The following is a 20,592-nucleotide window of genomic DNA, read 5'->3' on the forward strand; positions in this document are numbered from 1 at the left end:
CACGGTCCCTCAGAGAGCTGGAGGGCCGAACTATATGAACTACTAATTCCTACTGTAACACCTCAGCTGCGCTCACTGCCCAAAAAACCTGGCGGGCCGGATCAGACTCCTCTGCGGGCCGCATGTGGCCCGCGGGCCGTAGTTTGAAGACCCCTGCTGTAGAGTGAGCCCACCTTGAGTCTTTGTCCTGAGGGTTTATTTTTCTTTCTCTAGACAAGAATCTTAGGGGAGGGTTTCAATAGAATATTCATCAGCTTTCCCGATGCATTTTTAATATGCTGATATATTAAAATGAGTGTATATTTTAATAATACACTCACTTTAATATATGAGTTTTGGATTATTCTTTGGTCTTTTACTTTTACAGTAGGTCTATCTGGCTTTAATGAGGTTTTTGTTATTTGTTCCCCAACTTCATCCGTCCTTGGGTTTCGCTGGCACAAATGGCATTAATTGGGTCTTTGTTCTTTATTTTCCCGGACAGGGTGATGTAAACTACGGTATGTATTTTCTGGTTAGGGAGGAGGGTATAAAACATTGCTCTCAAGTGTCCTCAGTTAGGGAAGGGAAGATCTTGCAATTCACAAACTGGCTGCAAGCTGCCCAAACTGTTGAATCTTGTTTCAGTTTCTTGTCTCAGTTTCCCTTTTCCACTTGGCCTGGAATTTTCCTAGTTTCTTATTGTCCTGCTACATGTAGACATTATCTGGATGTGCAAAGGCATTGCAGACTCAACACAATATCACAATTGACCCTTCACCAAGACATCCTGGACTCTTCCCTCTTCCTCATCTCATCGGGTCCCTTCTGTTGGCCTTTTACATTATTATTAAACAAGATAATATTTTCAACAAAGAGAGCTCAACTGAGTAATTTAGTAAATTCCCTATTTTTAGATCTTGTGATACTGCTCTTTTGCCAAGGTTGTGGAGGAAAACAAAAGAGCCTAGTCTCCACTACAGCTGCTATCAGCTTTCTAGCTGTCACCTACCACTCCTGCTACCAGTGGCTTCTCTGTGATCTGTAGGAGGCCCACCAACTGTTCTTGGGTGTCCAGATAACATGCCAACAACTTCAGGCTATCATTCTTCCTAGGGAACACCAAGCCTCTTTGTAACTCCCTGTCTAGAGGAAATAGTTATGCATATTAAGATGGACCATAAAAAATAAACTTAATTTTAAATAAAAATACCTAATATTGACATCGTAGAGCAAGCCTAGTTCCTAGTAAAAAGCAAAGTATTTCTTTCAGGAATAGCCTTTAAAAATAAAGGTCAGGGGTCTGACCACGATAGTGTGTTAACTTGTAACTACAAGCAAATACTACCCAATAGTTCAGGAGAATGCAAAAAGGAAACAATCTCAGATTTTTTTTTGGTCAACTCTTTGGATCCATCCATTCTTTTCAGAAATTAGAATAATGTAAAAAAATACTCAGATTCCCATCACTTAGTTCACTAACCTAGTTTATTGCAGGAAAAAGACACAATGCACCAACAATGTGAGAAGAGATGCATCACAGCCAAAGGCTGCCTCACAGTAAAGTTCCAACAGTCAGGCCAAAGCTCCATTTTGTTACCCTTTCAGCTCATGCAGTTGCCCCAAATTTTACAGTCTGTGCAAGACCCTGGAATTTTTTTGGAGTTAATCATTCTCAGTCGGTCAGTCATATGATTTATGGTCATAGTAAGGTCACTTTAAGCTTGACTTAGTTCCTAAGATAATCAGTATAAGTCTATTAGGGCATTGTTCATTGTACTAGATCTAGGTCACACCTGACCAGATTGTGACATGGGAGAGTTAGAATAATCTTCAAGATGATACAATAAATAATTATAGACTATAACATATGAATGCAAATTGTTGTTGCCTCTCCCTGATGACTGATGATAAGAATAACACATTTTCAATGGTATTTTGTGGTGTGAACTGGCTCACTTCTCATTATCTGTCTCTATAGGTAGTAAGTAGGTCTCTGTTTCTTGTACTTTGATAATCAAGATCAGGCATCACTCCTCCATCAGCTGCATGTCTTCCAAAAATTTGTGGACAGCTCTTATTTTCTCTTCACTTAATCCTTGTAGGTTTTCACCTTATTATTCTGCTACTATCACTTTAGGGCAGTTTCAGAGGAAAGTGAAGATAAATGTTTATGTTTAATTCACTTCAGTCTCTAGTTGTGTGGAAGTCTTTAGAGTCTAAAGACAGTTTAGACAGTTAATTCTAAATAGCATGGTAAAGGAGGAAATTGAGAGAGTGCACCCAGAATCACTATGGGAATTTAGAGGAAGTTGGGGAACGCACATCTTTGTCTATTCAAACTCTCAGGATGTGAAAATTCCCAAGTACATATAGAAATACCAAAGCTGGGAGCACACAATTTAGGGGAAACCCTCAGTAATCCAGATAGATAAAACTTTAATGCAGTTAAAACTGATGAAAAATCCATGATGAACAAAATATCAAACTTTAAAATAAAGACAGGATCAGTAGTACTGACGTACCTTTTGCCTCAATGGGGCTGTGCATACCCCAGCTGCATACCAGAAATTAAGGTGAAGTGAAAACAACTAGGCCTTGCACTGTCTACAGCCCAGGTTCAAATAATCTGGCTTGTACAGAAAAATCTCTGGCCTGGAATTGGGTTAAGATGATACCTGCTTGTTGGCACTACTTTGTGCCTGAAAAAGACAATCAAAATTTATACTTTGAAGAAAGAGAACATCCATGTAGGCTTCAAATGGCTTCTAAAAATAGTGTACCATACAAAGTACCCACACAACCTGATTGACAGATGCAGGATGAGAAAAGACCCCTTCAGCAAAACAGCTTTCAACATAAACATATCCACAGGGACTCCAGATATCAGCTTATCAGACAGACTATTAAAGTGCCATCCCACAGAAAAACCTGATACCTCATTAGCAGTCACTCCCCATTTCTCTTTCAGGTCCTAGGACTACACTAATCTATTTTCTGTCTCAATAGATTTGTCTACTCTGAACATTTCACAGAAATGGAATCAAACAATATGTGATCTTTTGTTAAGTGCTTCTTTCACTCAGCAAAATGTTTTTAAATTTTATTTATAACTTATCAAGACTTCATTCCTTTTTATGGCTGAACAAAATTCCATTGTATAGATATTCCACATTTTATTTGTGGGCTATTTGGTTATTTCCAACTGATGAATGGACATGTGGGTTATTTCCACTTCTGGGCAATTATGAATAATGCTGCTATGAACATTCAGGTGCAAGTTTTTATATGGACATTTGCTTTCATTTCTCTTGGGTAATGAGTGGAATTGCTTGCTGGATCATATAGTAACTCCATATATGACTTACAGATTAAAGGTTATATTTAAAAATGTGAATAAAAATAAACCTACTAATATACCAAATCAGTGTAAGATCTGCATGATCCATTTGTAGTCATTTGTATGACTGTCTTATAGTTTTAAAAGACAATGAAAAACACACACACACACACACACACACACACACACAAAATAAAAACAAAAACTAAGGGAAGTAGTTCACATGTGAAACTAAACTAAAAAGATTAGAACTCAGTCTAAAAGGAGGAAAGCTGCTGAAACCAGTATGGCTCAGTGGATAGACTTTCTATGTCTATGTTTAAACATATAAAGCACTTTAATGTGCATGAGAACCATATAGAAGGCTTGCTAAAATGCAGATTCTTGATCCCTACAAACAGAGATTGATTTAGTAGGTGGTCTCAGAAGTACTGACATAGAACATACCACATTCTAATTTGTATTATAATATTTAAAATATTTTTATTGGCCGAAACCAGTTTCCTCCATTGATCAGTGTCTGGTTTTCTGGCTTTTGCCAAAAGCTTAACAAAAGGCATGTAGACACACATAACACTTCCTGCAATGTCCCCAGTCATTAAGGCACTATTTTAAAGAGGAACAGTCTGCAATGTACAGATGAGTTAGACATGTCTCTGTCTATAAAGAAGAAAGATAAACAAGATATGGGCAGCAACAAATTAAAGAACACTTGCTACTCTGCTCATGAAACAACCTCAGAAGTGGAAGTAGCAGTTATTTTAGTGTGAGAACCTAAATTTGAAGAATTAGGTATTGAACCATCAGGAAGGCCTCAAGTGACATAAACAGCAGGGATGACTTTTTTTAAAAAATTTTATTGATTTTTTACAGAGAGGGATAGAGAGTTAGAAACATCAATGAGAGAGAATCATCGATCAGCTGCCTCTTGCACACCCCCTGCTGGGGATGTGCCTGCAACCAAGGTACATGCCCTTGACCAGAATCGAACCTGGGACCTTTCAGTCTGCAGGCCGATGCTCTATCCACTGAGCCAAACCAGTTTCGGCAGGGATGACTTTCTATTACTGTGGAAAGTTCTTACAAGAAAATTATTGAAAAAACTATTCTCAGCGAGGCTTTGGGGTCTCTGAGACGTTCTTATAAAAATACCTGATGTTACCTAATGAAAAAAATATATACTACCATACTTACCCCAGAAAATGTTGCCGGCTACATCAAGAGTTTCTGTGGCTACTGTGCCCAAAGTAATCTGCAAAAAATAAACACAATAAAAATGTATTATCCTATCTACTTAAATGAATCCCAAGAACTGTTCACTGGTACCATATGGGTCACTTTACTGGTGTGGGCAGTGATTTTACTTTGGTTTCAGTCAATCCCCCTGGAACTTACTTTATATGGGGTTCCATTCCAGGTCCTCCCTCAGGTCCCCCAGTTTTCTCCTATAATATTTGGAAGAAAAGCTAAAGGTATATGTAGGTCACTTAATCACTGAGTATCTTTGCCTATAGGCCTCTGATTGAATATATCAGTGTTTTAATCCTTACACTTTGAAGATTTCTGTTCTTCCAGAAGATAGTATTGCAACAACTGCCTTTCATTTCTGTGTGATCTCGTTCTGGCACTCTAGAATTGCTTAGAGTCATTTTAGACAGAATTTACTATCACTGTAGATCCAGCTGTATTGAGAGATCAATTCTTTAAAAGAATAAGTTTGGGAGAAGTGTGGAAGAAATGAATACATTTTATAAAATGTTACAATAAATCTCACAACTGACAGTTGACTAGTTGGTGTTTTAAGGATATTTTTAACATTTTGTAATGTGCAGTTAAGGTCCATCTTGGAGGTTGGCTACCAGAGCTAAGTCTTTCCTTATAACTCACCCTTCCTTCCTCCATTCCTTCTTTCCTTCCTTCCTTTTCTCTCACCAAATCAATTTTACATAATTACTATTTCAGTTGAACTAAAGATCAAGTTACCAAAAAATCCAGTCATAGTATCTGTTGACTTTCCATTGATCCTACAGATTAATGCAGGAGAAATGGACATATTTGTAGCATGGAGTCTTCTGATCAAGCCTTTTTATATCCTGTTAAGTTTACTATTTTTCTTCATCTAGGTCCAACATACTTCCTATTGTGATTTGCTATTATTGTTTTTATTGAACTTCTTATAATTTTACCTATTATAATTTTGAACTGTTTTTAGCTGGAATATAACAATATTAATTTTTATACATTTCTAAAAATGTATATTTGTACTTATATAAATGTATACATTTTATGAATTTATAAAAATGTAATGTCTGACTTACTGAATGCTCTTATTATTTCTAATAACTTATAAATTGATTCCCTTAGGTTTTCTAGCTATATTATGTCATCTGCACATAATGATAATTTTGCTAACCCCCTGCAATAGTAAACCTCTTATTTTGTTCTTTTGACTAATTATACTTTCAAGAAGTTATTTTTATGAGAAAAACCTGGGACTAGGAAGTCTTCTGAATTGGGGGGAAATAATATATAGGAAAACTATTTTACATATTTTATTATTTAAATTGAGGTGAAATGTGGAATAACATTTCCAAACTATCCTTCCAAATACTTTGAATCAAACCTTGCCACATAAAAAGCTTCCCAGAATTTCAGTTTTTTAAAACATCCCATATCTGCATTGCTTAGAAAGAACTTACCACAGAGCCTGGCTTCCAGACAGCAGCCCTTTTGCCTTACCACTTTAGGCAAAGGTTCAAAGGATACTTTTCATGGGGCTTTAAACAAACTATTTTCTCAAGCAGTTTATTGCATAGTACACTTTGGATCATAAAAATAAGAATCAAACATGTAAAGATAAATAAGACTTCTCTGAAAATCCAGAATACTGACAACAGCACAAAAACAACATAACCGGAGGAGAAGGAAAGACGGGAGACTCAGCTTTCAGAGGAATGTCACATCCTCTGCCAGGCATTGGCTCTGTCCTTTGACAACAGTTGTTAACAATCTCTTGAGCACAGGGAGAGTCAGATTTTTTTACAGAGAAATGCTTATGGGTAGCAATCTGGGAAGGAGAAGCTAGAAACTTGCCTTAACTTAGTACTGTTCCTGTGTGGCAAGCATAATGTTCTTATTTAGATTGCATGTTACACAATAATATAAATAACATGTTTTCTAAAGATGCTTTTACTTATAATTTATAAACCTTTTTTTCCCCCCTTATAAATAAACTAGAGGCCCAGTGCATGAAATTCGTGCATGGGGTGGGGGTTGGGGTTTTTTCCCTCAACCCAGCCTGCACCCTCTCCAATCTGGGAATCCCTCTCACAATCCAGGACTGCTGGCTCCCAACTGTTCGCCTGCCTGCCTTACTGATTACCCCTAACCGCTTCTGCCTGCCAGCCTGATCACCCCCCTAACAGCTCCCCTGCCAGCCTGATTGATGCCTAACTGCTCCCCTGCCAGCCTTTTTGCCCCTAACTGCCCTCCCCTGCAGACCTGGTCACCCCTAACTGCCCTCCCTTGCAGTCCTGGTCCCCCCCTACTGCTCTCCCCTGCAGGCCTGGGTTCCTCCCAATTGCCCTTCCCTGCAGGCCTGTTCGCCCCCAACTTCCCTCTTCTGCCTGCTTGATCACTCCCAACTGCCCTCCCTTGCAGGCCATCTTGTGGTGGCCATGTTATGTCCACATTGGGGCAGCCATCTTGTGTGTTGGAGTGATGGTCAATCTGCATATTACTCTTTTATTAAATAGGATAGAGGCCTGGTGCACCGGTGGGGGCGGGCTGGTTTGCCCTGAAGGATGTCCCAGATCAGGGTGGGGGTTCCCTTGGGGTGTGGGGGGGCCTGGGTGAGGGGGCCTGTGGTGGTTTGCAGGCCGGCCAAGCCCCCTGGAACCCAAGCAGAGGCCCTGGTATCTGGGGTTTCTTTACCTTCTATAATTGAAACTTTGTAGCTTAGAGCAGAGCCAAGCCTTCTGCTTGCTCTGTGGTGGCAGCCATTTCTGTTGGGATTTATGTATCTTCTATAATTGAAACTATGTAGCCTGGAGCGGAAGCCTGGGCCAGCCAGGGTGTGGGAAAAACTTGGCTTCCTCCATCGCCCGGGGCAATCCTTGTCTCTTGCTCTTTCCAACTCCAGGGCTGCCACCATCTGTTTGGATTTATGTATCCTATCATTGAAACTTTGTAGCCTTGAGTGGAGGCCAAGGCTGACAAGGGCAATTCCTCAATGAGAACTGTCTTTTCTTCCTTCAGGCTGATTGTATGGTGACCTGTTAGCAGAGCCTCTTAGGCAAAAAATCAGAGTGAGAGCTTTGATCAAGTGTGACTAGATGGAATGTATTCAAACTGAGCCTAACTCTTTCTAGAGCTCTGGAAAGAGATGAAATTGTATGGAAACACACACACACACACCTTACAGAGCCTGAGACATTACTGCCCTCTAGTGGCAATAATCTTTATCTGCTTGCAACCAAGAACTTCCTGTCTTCTATGTCTCAAATTTTTCTGAAATTTTATGATTTTAACCTTGATATGTCTCCTTTGATCCATCATGTCTTCCTTCTACAAGTACATGTCCTTCAGTTCTAGAAAATTTTCTTGAATTATTTCTTTGAAATTTCCTCTGTTCTTTTTGTAATACCTAAACTTTGTGTGTTAGAACTTCTCAATTGATCTCTTAATTTTCCAATCCTTTTCCTCCCTCCCTGGTTTTATTTTGTACTACTTTTTGAGAGGTGATTCTTTTGGCTCCACCAAAATGTCATCTAAACAACCTGTTGATAAAACAAAGCTGAGTTTATTCTTACTGAAGTGAGGGAGCGCACTAACTTTGGACAGAATCTCAGTCACCTCTTAGGAGGTGGAAAGGCAAAGCTGAGATATTTATGAGGTCTTGACATCTGGTTTAAGGCAGGTCTTCCAATCTAGTGCTTAATGAGGAATCAACAAGAATGACTTTTTGGTGCCTACTAAGGTTTCAATACATGTCACTTCCACCCTTCGGAGTCTGTGTTTTTAATTCACCTACAAATGGGGGGGCCTTCTACTAGATTTCCTTGAAAGCCTGTTTTACCTGTCTGCAAGTCTAGAGCTCAAGGACAGGTGGAGGAGGTGGATGGGAGGATGCACTGCCACAGAAAATAGTCTAACATGAAAGTCAATGAAAGAAAATTCATCAGAAGGGTGGCAGTAAATCAGTAGAAACCATCTCCAGGGAGTGTATGTCAGAGGAGGAGCCAGTGTAAAGGCGGAGGTGAAAACAGAGATGCTCCTTTCTCACAAGTGGAGGATGTGAGCGATCTGGCGGTAACTTACAGGCCGAATCTGCTGATCGGGCTGCCTAGGTCCAGGGCTCAAAGGAACCAAGGGAAACTCCCAATGTCGGCCTGACTTAGAAGGCCAGACGCCACGTCCCCCTCAGGTTGGTCTGCAGGCAACTGAGGCGGAAGGGGGGCTAACGTGGTGACCCGCCGGGCGCGGACCGAGCTCTGGCTCCCAAATCTCCCAGGCTTTGCTTTACTGCCCCACTTGGGATGAATTCCTAGGGCCTCCCGTACTCCAGCGGGTTGTCCGACTCTTCAATGCCCCGGCTGCTCGCTTCTTCCCTCGTTCCCTGGGTCTCCTCACCTCGCCGCTCCGCCCCCACCCCCCTCCTTCCCTCTTCACATTTCTCCAGACCCTCCTACGCGCCCCCCTTTCTGCCTCCTGGCTTCCTAGTTCTCAGCTCTGATGGTCGTATCTCCCTTCTTTGCCGTTTCACCCCTTTCCCTGGCCTCTTTCCCGCGCTCACCCTGCTCTAGCGGCTGAGATGCATCGACGACCCCGGCAGGACTCAAGCCTGTGGTCCTAGAGGCGCGGAGGCACCGCCCTCCCCCCGGTTCTCCCGCCCTCCGATGGCGGAGGGAGAAAGCTATTGGTCCCCATGGTGCGCCTCGCAGGATTGGCAGCTCTTCCTACCCAACCCGAACGTGCAGCCGCCTCCCGCCCCTCGCCTGGAAGGACCCCGCCCCCGCGAGTGTCCGTCTTCCGCCTGACCGGTCTGGTCCGGGTTCTGCCCCCGCGCGCTGTGCCTCTTCCCGCTTTTCAATCTGTTCTAGCAGCGGGTGGCTTTGGATCCCGTAGTTCCTTGCGAGGAGAGCTGCGCCCAGATTTTCTTTAAATAGGAGACCGAATCAGAATCAGAAAGCTGGCCCTTGCTCTTCAAATTCCCTGCTCGTTCACATGTGTTGGCCAAACTTTTTTTTTTTTTTTTTTTTTTAATGGGAGGAACTTCTTTATTGCTCAAAATATTTAGAACTAGAACATAATATAAGGCCCAGTCATTTGTACTGGGATAACAGTCACATGATTACATACTTACATACACAGATAAAATGAGCTCAATAATATCCTCATATCCTCAGGAAATTCTTTCCTTAAAAAACAAACAAAAACATGGGCAGGATCCTCAGAGGATCAAGGTGGCACCATCACCCCTGACTGACCGCCGCTCCTCTCTTGATTCAAAAGCCAGTCAGTCCCAAAAGCAAGGCACAATGTCACATTTGTGTTCTGAAAATGTATGTGTGACTTCCTTAAGAAATCAATTTGTAATGGGCATGCTTATGAGATATCCTCCTCTAAGTCTGTAATTCTTTTTTTAAAATCAATCTTTATTGTTCATATTATTACAAAGTTTCCTCATTTCTTCCCCCCTCCACCAGGTTCCCACCCCACCCTCCGCCCCCTCCCCAACCCCCATTGTCCCCATCCATAGGTGCACAGTTTCTGTTCAGTCTCTTCCCGCATTCACCAGTCCCCCTTCCCCAGAGAACTGTCAGTCCACTCCCCTCCCGTATCACGGACTCTACTACAATCAATAGCTAATATTGTTCATCAGGTTTTTCAATCTCCTTTTGTTGTTGTTGTTGTTGTTTTTTGATTAATAAACTTTTACACTTCTAAGAATAAATTTTAAAATCTAATAATTTTAAACCTTGTTTTTTTCTGCCCTGGGAATTGAGAAGCAAACTTGTTTACATGTAAACTTGCCCTTAGGTTATCAAAAGGTGTAGCCATTCAAATGCAAATGAATACATTGTTTAAAGATAGCTGCTGGTTGAAATTGGATTACCTGTTCTGGGTGGGAAGGGCTTGTCCTCCCCTTTTTCCATTAAAATTAAGGTGTTAGCTTTAAAACTTCTTTTTGGCAAGAGACCTTAAACTTTCAGAACTTTAAATTTTTCAGATAGTAAATCAGTTATTTAGCATTTTCTCAAATCAATAATACCTCCACATGCCCAAGGATACACTTCACACAAAAGACATTTCCAAATAGATCAACCAACCTCATCCAGACCCCACACAAGGCACTCACAGATCAACACCCCAGCGCTATACTAACTCAACACATCTAGATCTAAGCCTTCATCACTTGATTCAGCAGACCCTCAAGTTCCCGCAAAAGTTTCCAGCCATGTCTGAGAGGCAGCCTTGGGGCGGGGGCAGGCGAGGAGCGAGCTGTTCCGGGCCTGGCTGCTCCGGACCTGGCCTCTGTTGCTCTGGTCCGCTCCACAACCAGCTGCTCTGGGTCTGGCCACTGCCGCTCCCTGCCTGGCTGCTGCTGCTCCGGGTGTGGCTACTCCCCACCCGGCTGCTCCCGGCCTGGCAGCTGGCCAAACTTTTAAAGTCCACCAAACTGATCCTTAGCCATGGACTGAGCTCCATGATAATAAATAATAGTAAACACTGTCATAGGCGCGTTATAAGAGAGAGCTCATTTCTCCGCAAGGTAGATGGATATTATCTCCATTTAGGAAACCAGGTTACCAAGAGGTTAAGTATCTTGCTAACGATCCGCTCTTAAAACAGCGGTACAGTGGTGGTTAGGGTTAGAACCCAGGGAGTGAGACTTCTCTGAGCCACTCAAACCACCATAATCACTGCCTCCAGAGCAAGGAGGAATTCACAGTTTCAAGAAGCAGAGTCCAGTCTTCCACTGAGCCAGGTTTAGAAAACATGGAGAAGGAAGGGTGAGGATGGAGAAGACCAAGAGATTCTTTGCTTTGGCGCTGTGTTCTCTGAGCTTGGTGAGTTGAAGATGGGTGATTTCATTAAGTGTGTAATACAGTATGTGGGTATCCTTTCGAAATCATTATGTAAAGCTAACTTTTTTTAAAATATTAAGGGGAAAACATTATTAAATGATCCTTTATTAAAATGGGAAAAAAAAACATGGTTCTTTAATACCAACACATAGTAAATATCTTCAAGGAGCAGGATATCCCTTAGGAGTTTGAAAGTAGAAAGTATTTTGATTCTGTATTAATATTTAAAGAGTTGTGTAACAGTTATGCAAATGTAGTGTGGGGGCCATGCCCCTTAAATTTATATGCATCTTTCAAATGACGGAGTAATCACATAAATCTCAGCTCAAAATTTCCAGAAATAGAGCTTTTCTCCACAAGTACCTTTACTCACCATACCACATGCATACCACCTTTCATCATATTTATAGAATGACTGGCAGGAACAAAAATGCTAAGAGTTTATTTGATATGGTAATATTTATTATTTCCAATCCTAGTTCAGGTAAGTCCCATGGGCAATTTCCAATATTGTTTAGTATGTTTTCATTATTAGGATCCAGTGAACTAGCCTACTCATTTTCTATTAAAGATTTTGGTGAGTTGATTGTAGAGCAGGAACTCAACTAGCTTTGCGGACAAAGAACTAGTAGTCTGAATAAAGAATGGTAAAGAAGTGAACCAGTCTTTCTCACACACAGTGGTGTCCTTAAACACAACTTTTCCACTGAGGCACTGGAAAATGTGCCCTTTAGAGAAGCACTGGAATGAAAAAACAAAGGATGACATAGTGGTTCCGAACAACAAGACTATCAGTATGTTTTGCTAAGTAAGTGGAGGTGAAACCTTCAACAATGACTAAGTGAATAAAAAATGTATTTTCCCTTTCATACCTCAAATTATACCAGTAAAGAACTTTGTAAAATGTATTAGAGTTAGTTCCTTTCTTTCTTTTCCCATGCTTCATCCTTAACTCTGCACCTGCTAGGAAACTCACTCCCCCGGTTTTGTTGTAATTTAGTTCATGCTTTGTAATTTCTATGGTGGGTCTCCATCCTAAAAGTTAAGTTAGGTATCCTCAGGTCCCTTTACTGTTGAGGGAGAGAAGACCCAGGCTTATTGTCTGGTTGATTGGGTAAAAATAGTCATTCTTTCAGATGCTGGGTGCCAATGCCTTCTTTATGGAGTTTCAGGCAAACAGTTCATTGTGGTTCTGAAGGAAGTGAGTATGAAACACTTGTGTTTTGTTCATTTGGGCAGAGTATACATCGGTGATGTGACTACAACTCATTGTGATTTAAAAATTGGTTATTTTAATGTTATGATTTTACTACCTTTGGCCCTGATGATTACACAGATCCACAACAAAAATAAGGTGTGTGTGTGTGTGTGTGTGTGTGTGTGTGTGTGTGTGTGTTTAAGGCCTGGTCAAGATTATTCAGCTCAGAATGGGCCAAAAGGACTCACTTGGAGAACTGGATTGCCTTCCCTGGTGTTAACTTGCAAATTCAACAGGACAGCATCCTATGACTTTCCCTGTATGGAATCAGGATGGTAAACATAATACCTCTGCTGTGACTGCCATTTATTTGCTGTTAACTTTCAACTAGATTTCCACTTCCTGTTCCAAATTCTAAATTCCAACCTCCTTTGCTCTGGCCTGTGTTCTCAGTGGGTTGAGGCATCATCCCATACTCCAAAAGGTGAAGGATTTGATTCCCGGTCAGGGTAATATACCCAGGTTTCGTGTTCAATCCCTGGTTGGGGTGTGTATAAGAGGCAACTGGTCGATGTTTTTTCTCATATCCATGTTTCTCCCTTTCTCTTTTTTTTTTCTCTCCCCTTCCTCTCTCTTTCTCTAAAATAAATAAAATAGTAATAAATAAATATATCCCAACTAGCTTCTTCATCTCTACCTGAGTGTTCTGGGTGTCCCACAGCTTGTCCACAATTGAATTAACTTATAACTTCCCTCATGCCCACCCCCCCCAAACTACTCCATAATTATCTAAAAAGTATAATGAATATTAAATATCCTTTTAGAATCAAGCCATAATTACAGGACATTCCAGATCCCTTCCTCCCTTTACGTTTCCTTCTGATTATCTAACTAGTGGTCAGTTGTATTGACTCTACTTGGATCAGTGTATCAGGCATCTCCATACTCACAAAGTTACTACTGGTTGTCAGGTTGCCTAGAAACAGAGTCTCAAGAGGATTTAGATTGCATCTGATCTATTGAGGGAGCAGGTTTCAAGAGAAACACCCGAGGGAGGGAGAGAAACGGACTAAGGAAAGGAAAAGGACCTACCTAACAAAGATGTAGTCTCAGGTAAAGTCTAGCCCAGTCTGGTCCACAGGTAAGGGATCTGAAGCATTAACAACACAGCAGAATTATACCCTCTTGAGGCAAGGGGGCCAATCTCTTGTAATACCACCACCACCCAATAGATATTGACTGAGGGCAGTGGTTGAAGAGGGTGTCATAACTTCCTGGGGAAGGTGGCCACAGTCAATGGTGGGTAATTCACTGGAGAAAGGGGCACCTGTGAGCCATTCACAGCACCCGCAGTCACTGCTGGGGATGAGAGCTGGGCTCCAGCCTGGGAAAAAAAAAAAAAAAAAAAAAAGCCGAGACCCGGTTTGGCTCAGTGGATAGAGTGTCGGTCTGTGGACTGAAAGGTCCCGGGTTTGATTCCAGTCAAGGGCATGTACCTTGGTTGCGGGCACATCCCCAGTGGGGGTGGTGCAAGAGGCAGCTGATCAATGATTCTCTCTCATCGGTGTTTCTAACTCTCTTTCTCTCTGTAAAAAATCAATAAAATATATTATTTTAAAAAAAAGATCTGGGCAGGGCAGCTCTCATTTGAACAACTGTAGCAGACTTCTTGATGGAATCCCTACCTCTAGTCTCAACCACCTCTAATTCACCATCCACACTGCAACCAAGATGATCTTTCCAAAAAGAAAATATTATCATTCATCTCACAAAATTAGAGAAAAAAAGCTAAACTCCTTCCCAGCTTTATTTCCTATAACTCTCTTCACCCAGTTACACTTCATGACTATCTCATATTCACACACATGTAAGTACATGACTGCCCTGACCAGTATAGCTCAATTAATTATAATATTGTCCTATACACCAAAAAGACCTGGGTTTGATTTTGGTCAGGGCACATACACAGATTGTGGGTTCAACCCCCAGTTGGGGCATGTGTGGGAGGCAACTGATCAATGTTTAACTCTTACATCAATGTCTCTCTCTTTCTCTTCTCCCTTCTCTCTCTCTCTCTCTCTCTCTCTCTCTCTCTCTCTCTCTCTCTCTCCCCCTCCTCTCTCTCAAATCAATAAAGCATGTCTTCAGGTGCAGATTAATAATGATAACAAGTGCATTACTTACACACATGCACACACTCACCTTTGCTTTAATAATATCAAACTCATACTTCATATTCTCTCATGTTGCCATGCTTTTACACTGCTGCTCACTCTGCCTGGGACATCTTTCTCACTCCCTGCTCCCACTTATCTGAGAAATTCCTGTTCCTTCAATAGAAAGTGCATCATCATCACCTAGAAGGAGCTTTCCCTGATTTCTTTACCTGGATTCAGCACATGTCACATTGTATTATAATTGTGTAACTTAAGCACATGTTTCTACAATTAAACAGTAAGCTAGCTCCTCATTTTATCTCCTGAGACTGGCTTGGAGGCCAGTTGGCTTCTTTCTGTCTCTGTCTCTTGTTGGTTAAGTTTTATTTCACCCTGGATATTAATTCACCACATTTATAGGTTATATGACCTAGTCCCTCCAGGCAGCTTCTTGGGAAGCTAGAGCCTCTGTATTCCATTCTAGTCAATTTTCAAGTGCTTCAGTCCTTCTGCCTCGTCAGTACTACATGTGGGGGCCCCTCAGTTTGTGGGGGCCATATTGCAACAGAGGCTGTGGCTTTTTGACTAAAAGACACTTCATAGAGTTTTTGTGAGGACTCAGTCAAGTAGTACCCAGTCCCTGGCATTTAGTAAGTACTTAGCAAATGTTAGCTATTATTAGCAATAGTAATTAAGTGAAATTTTTGTGTGTGATTATTATGTGACATGGCTGTTAGGAGCATTTTCTCCATCCCTTCTGAGCCTTTGTTAAACACCGCAGATTCAGTCAGCACTCTGATACACAGCCAGACACATCTCAGTGGTTCAACAATGCCATGGGCTGTGGTCCATCCAAAGCAGCGGGAGCAGGAGTGGGGATGAGGCATCCAGGCAGTCAAATGGTTTTGCAACAGATTCACAATAGTTGTGGCCACCAGCCAAGCAGCACACAGCTATGTGTTGAAGCTGAGTATTTTGCCTTTACAAAAATATGACTAGTGATAATGCCTTCCATGTATAGCCACCTTAAAATATTCTTTTAAACATTTGACTTGTCTCTGAAATCCACTAAGAAAATGAATTGACATTGTTTTTTTTATTCTATAAATTATAGCTATGTAGCTGAGGGATTATTTTCTTGTTCACAGAGTCGTAGATTTGCTTCTGAAACCATGAATACAGTAACTCTCAAATGTCAAATACCTGAAGGCTAATATTTTCCTTGGGAAACGTGCTACATCATCCTCTGAGCTAGGTTAATCATAAATAAACATCCTTCATTTAATGAATAATTCAAATCTTAGTCTTGTCACCATGGAAAAGAGGGCTCCCTCCTCCATTTTTCTCTGTGAGGCACTCAGTGCTACAGACATAATGTTTACTTCCCTTGAGGGTACAATAGCTCTTGACAAGTGGAAATATTATTTCAGCCAAGAAATTGCTGTTCTGTGTGATAAAAACAGCTTCAATATTCTGTTTTGATTCCTGCTTAAAATACATTGAGAGGATTTTTACAGTCAGGGTAAATCTATATACTGATAAATGTAATAGACATGAGCCTTGAGACTGAAAAAGTGAATTTGGGACTTTGAAAAATATACCTTTTGCTTTTCTGGAAGCAAGAGTTAAGTTTTAAAAAATAAAACTAGTATAAGTTATTCAGTCTAATGAAAAATATAAGCTGTAACATAGGTGGTTTCTAATAAATTTTCTAAATCATGCTTTTCTTGTCCGTGACAAATGTTCATCATAAGAGTCTGATCTTTGCATTAAAACCATTTGATGACCTAATTGTCCCTCTTCCCAGATCAGATCACCCCCAATACCTGAATATAGATTTGGCTCTGTCAGTTCTGATCTTTGGACTTGTACCTTAAACATGGCATGGGCACCTGTCTAAATGCCTCAGGCCACCCCCAACAACTACCAGCCAGACCTAATCCATCCTGTAGCCCCACCCTTCTGAGACTACCTGTGGTCCCAGGACATGTTCAGCAACATGAAGCCAGGTGTCATCGAAGTTGCAAAGAAATATAAGAAATGTGGTAGAGCCGAAACCGGTTTAGCTGAGTGGACAGAGCGTCGGCCTGCGGACTCAAGGGTCCCGGGTTCGATTCCAGTCAAGGGCATGTACGTTGGTTGTGGGCACATCCCCAGTAGGGGGTGTGCAAGAGGCAGCTGATAGATGTTTCTCTCTCATCGATGTTTCTGACTTTCTATCCCTTTCCCTTCCTTGACCGGAAAGGAACCCAAAGGAACCCAGGGCCCTTTAGTCCGAGGTCCGATGCTCTATCCATTGCACTAAACTGGTTAGGGCCCGACCTTTGCTTTTGCAGGGTTGGGGCGGTGCATGGAAATAGCCAAGTGCCGTTTTCTCTGTCCTCTGGGCTGAGCTCTGTGCTCTGTGCTCCCGTGTCATCGCATTGAATTCTCGCGATGCCTTTGTGAGCTGAGGGGCCATCCTCAGACCTCTGAGGCAGAGGGTCTGGACTCCGTTTGATTGAAGCCAAAGCTTGGGCTTTCCTGCCCCTCCCACCTCATCCCGAAATTCCTATCCAGCCCGTCATTTGTTTTATTGATGTCAGAGGGAGGAAGGGAGATGGCGAGAGGGATGGAAACATCAGTGATGAGAGAGAATCTGTGATGGCTTCCTCCTGCATGCCCCCTCCTGGGGATCGACAGCTCCTCCTGGGCGTGTTGCTTGAATAGGCATCTCACCAGTGAACTCCTGGTGCCTGAGAGGCCGCTCCACCCATTGACCCACACCTGCCGGGCAGCTTATTAATGAGATGGTTTACGTTTCTTTTGAAAATGGCTGTGAAGTCCCCAGAACCTGCTGTACATTTTGCACTTAGGGCGCCTCTCAGCTCAGACTGGCTGTGTTTCAGTGCTCAGCGGCCACACGTGGGCAGTGGACGCCCGATTGGCCGGTGCCCTTGGCCTCCCCATGTCATTGGCTGTGTTGGTCCTGCTGACGGGTGTGGCTCCTACCTAAAAGGCCCTCTTGTGCACGTGGCCTTTCTTCTCTGGGAGCAGTTTCCCAGCAGTGGAGCCACAGAGGCCGTGGTGGGGGACACATTGTTGATCTCTGTTTCAGTCGCTCACCCTCTTGACTAAATACATGGAGGAGGAGAGCAGGCAACTGTGGAGTCAAATTAACACGGTGAAACAGCTGAGCAAGAGCATGCGGGGACCTGGCCTCGGAATAAGTAAGGGGGTGGGGTGACCGACGCCTGTCCCCACGGCTGCGGGCTTCCCGCTCCACGCCCAGCCTCCACATTCAGGGCAGAGAGCCCCCTGGCGCACTGGCGTCCCCAGGGCAGGGTAAGGGGACAGACCATCTTTCCAGAGCCCCCGCCTCTCCTTTCCCAGGAATGGTCTAGGTTTCTGCAAGAAGGGGTGGTTGCATTTTGCTGGCTTCCAAGACATGGCCCACTGCCAGCCCCTTCCTCCTCTGCTTTTGAGTTAAGCTCCATTTAAAAAATATGAGAGGTGAAGAGAGGCACCTAGGGGAGAGATCCAGGATCGCGGGATGAGCTCTTTCTGTGTCTGACTTCCCCTGAATGATCTGGAGAGGGGGTTTTGGGTGCTCCGTGATTGTCCTCCCTCTGCTGACATGATTTGGACCTGCCCTGCGAGAAGCACAGGACCTGTGACCCGGTGGCCAAGCACCAGCAGGGGTGATGGGATGTGAGCAGTGTGTGCACAACAGACAGATGGTGAGGAGCTCCATGGAGGTGTAGAAGGAAGCGTGGTGGTGAGCATCGGGGTTCTGCTGCTGACCCGGATGGAGCCAGGGCCAGCCAGTGGGGCGGGACGTTGGTGGGGGGGGGGGGGGAGGGCCTGAAGATGGAGCAGGGGTGGTCTGGGTGCAGGGAAGGCGCACGCAGTGGCAGCAGGGAAAGCCGGAGCAGGGGGCACTGAGATGTGAAAGACGTCCATGCCTCGCTAAGGAGTGGGATTCACTAGGACTGAGTGTTTATGGGAGGCTGTTCTAGAGGCCGAGGGAGCTGCCTGAAATGAGGCAGGAGGGAGCGGCTTGGTGCTGGAAACCTTGTGGTTGGAAGTCAAGTAACCCGAGAGGCATCTGGTGGGCCCAGGGTGGCCTTCACCCCTCGGTCCTAGTGCTGCTGGACTGTCCTTCCTTGTGGTGGGGTATGGCTGGCCCTGAGGGACAGGGACAAGGTCACAGTGACCACAGGGTCCTGTCCCAGCACCCCGGGGTCAGGGTGCTGCTTCACCGTTCTCCCGGATTCTTCTGCTCAGCTCCAGCCGGCTCACCACCCACTCAGGATGGCTTACCTGGAAAGCCACATTGTAGTTTGGGGCAGAAATGACTGTGGCCTGAGTTGGCTCTCTGTAACGCAGTGGGTACAAATGACCAGCGGAGGTTGGGCAGGTGCCAACTGGAAGCGTCGGGCTTTGGTACCCAGGGGATGATGTGGTGATGGTTTGCATTAGACAGTGTCTGCAGGAGGCCAGGGAGTTGGCTGGCTTCCTGAGCTGCTCCGAGGGGAGTCCTCCCAGCCCAGGGAGGGTTGCGGGGCCTGCACTCCGTGAGATTGTGCGCCTAGTAGTGGGGGTCGGTCAAAGCAGACAGTGAGGGGCTCTAGCATAAGGCCGAGGAGCACGGCTGTGGGAGGAGAAGAACACAGACTGGAAGAGCAGATGCTGAGCCAAGGGCGCTGGGAACCAGTGGGTTCGGTGGGCCTAGTCCCAGCAGTTTGTGAGTCATCACTTTTCACTCTGCCTACTTTATGGGGAGCTCTCGGAAAAGCCCCGGATTAGGAGGGACCTGAGCAGCCTTTGGGCTGAAGGAGCCTGAGCTGCTGCCTCAATCCGGGGGACTCATTTTCCAGCAAGGAAACCAGGGTATGAGCTGTCAAAGCCCACGGATTTGTGATCCTGAGTTTCACATGGTTCGAGCCTTGCTCTCTTGAGATGAGGTACAGCCTGATCCTTGGTGCTTCAGCAGGTCTCCTCGAGTGTTAGGTTCCCAGGCCCACGCCACGTGCTTCCATCTCCATATCCCCACGTGGCGAGCGTGACAGTCCTGAGTTTCATGATGTCTGAATCCCAGGGAAATGCCAGCCCTTGTCGACCAGGTCCCAGCCTGTGCCCATAAGTCAGTTTACACATCTCATGTAAAACCAGATCTTTTTCTCTTTCTTCGCTGTTTCCAGAGGCACATTGAAGACATGCCAACAGGAACTGCGGAGGAAGAGGACGACTTAATGAGAGAAGCAAAAGAGGCCCAGGATCCTGCTGCCGGGATGTGAGTTGTTCTGAGTGGCGGTAACTTAAACTCAGAACACAGAGCTGCTCTGTCACGAGTGGGGAAAGCCACCTGAAGCAGGGGCCAGTTTGGAGGGCCCACATGACATACTTCATCCCGGTATTCCACATGGCGAGCATGACGGTCATGAGCTTCGTGATGTCTGAGTCCCAGGGAAATGCCGGCCATTCTGGGCCAGGTCCCAGACTGTGCCCATTAGTCAATATACACATTTTATTTAAATTCTAATTGTTGCCGAAACCGATTTGGCTCAGTGGATAGAGCATCGGCCTGTGGACTGAAAGGTCCCTGGTTGGATTCCAGTCAAGGGCATGTACCTTGGTTGCGGGCACATCTCCAGTAGTGGGTGTGCAAGAGGCAGCTGATCGATGATTCTCTCACTGATGTTTCTAACTCTCTATCCCTCTCTCTTCCTCTCTGTAAAAAATCAATAAAATATATTTTTTTAAAAACAAAGAAAAATAAAATAAAATTGTTTTCTCTTTCTCCGCTGTTTACAGAGGCTCATTGAAGACCATGCCTACAGGAGAAGT

The 20,592-nt window shown here is 43.9% G+C and overlaps 1 long non-coding RNA gene across 1 annotated transcript in view; it reads right to left on the minus strand.

Annotated features, from left to right (window-relative positions):
- LOC311616419 overlaps positions 1 to 9,174 on the minus strand; it is a 29,417-nt gene extending 20,243 nt beyond the window's left edge. Inside the window, exons 1-2 of the long non-coding RNA XR_014793886.1 lie at positions 9,114 to 9,174; positions 4,514 to 4,571 (exon numbers count right to left, since the gene is read on the minus strand). This is a non-coding gene — a long non-coding RNA (uncharacterized lncRNA). The remainder of the gene's footprint in view (positions 1 to 4,513; positions 4,572 to 9,113) is intronic.
- Between the last annotated feature and the right edge of the window lie 11,418 nt (positions 9,175 to 20,592).

This window comes from Pipistrellus hanaki, assembly GCF_964339955.1.
Source record: "Pipistrellus hanaki genome assembly, chromosome: 1".
In the NCBI taxonomy this organism is placed as follows: domain Eukaryota; kingdom Metazoa; phylum Chordata; class Mammalia; order Chiroptera; family Vespertilionidae; genus Pipistrellus; species Pipistrellus hanaki.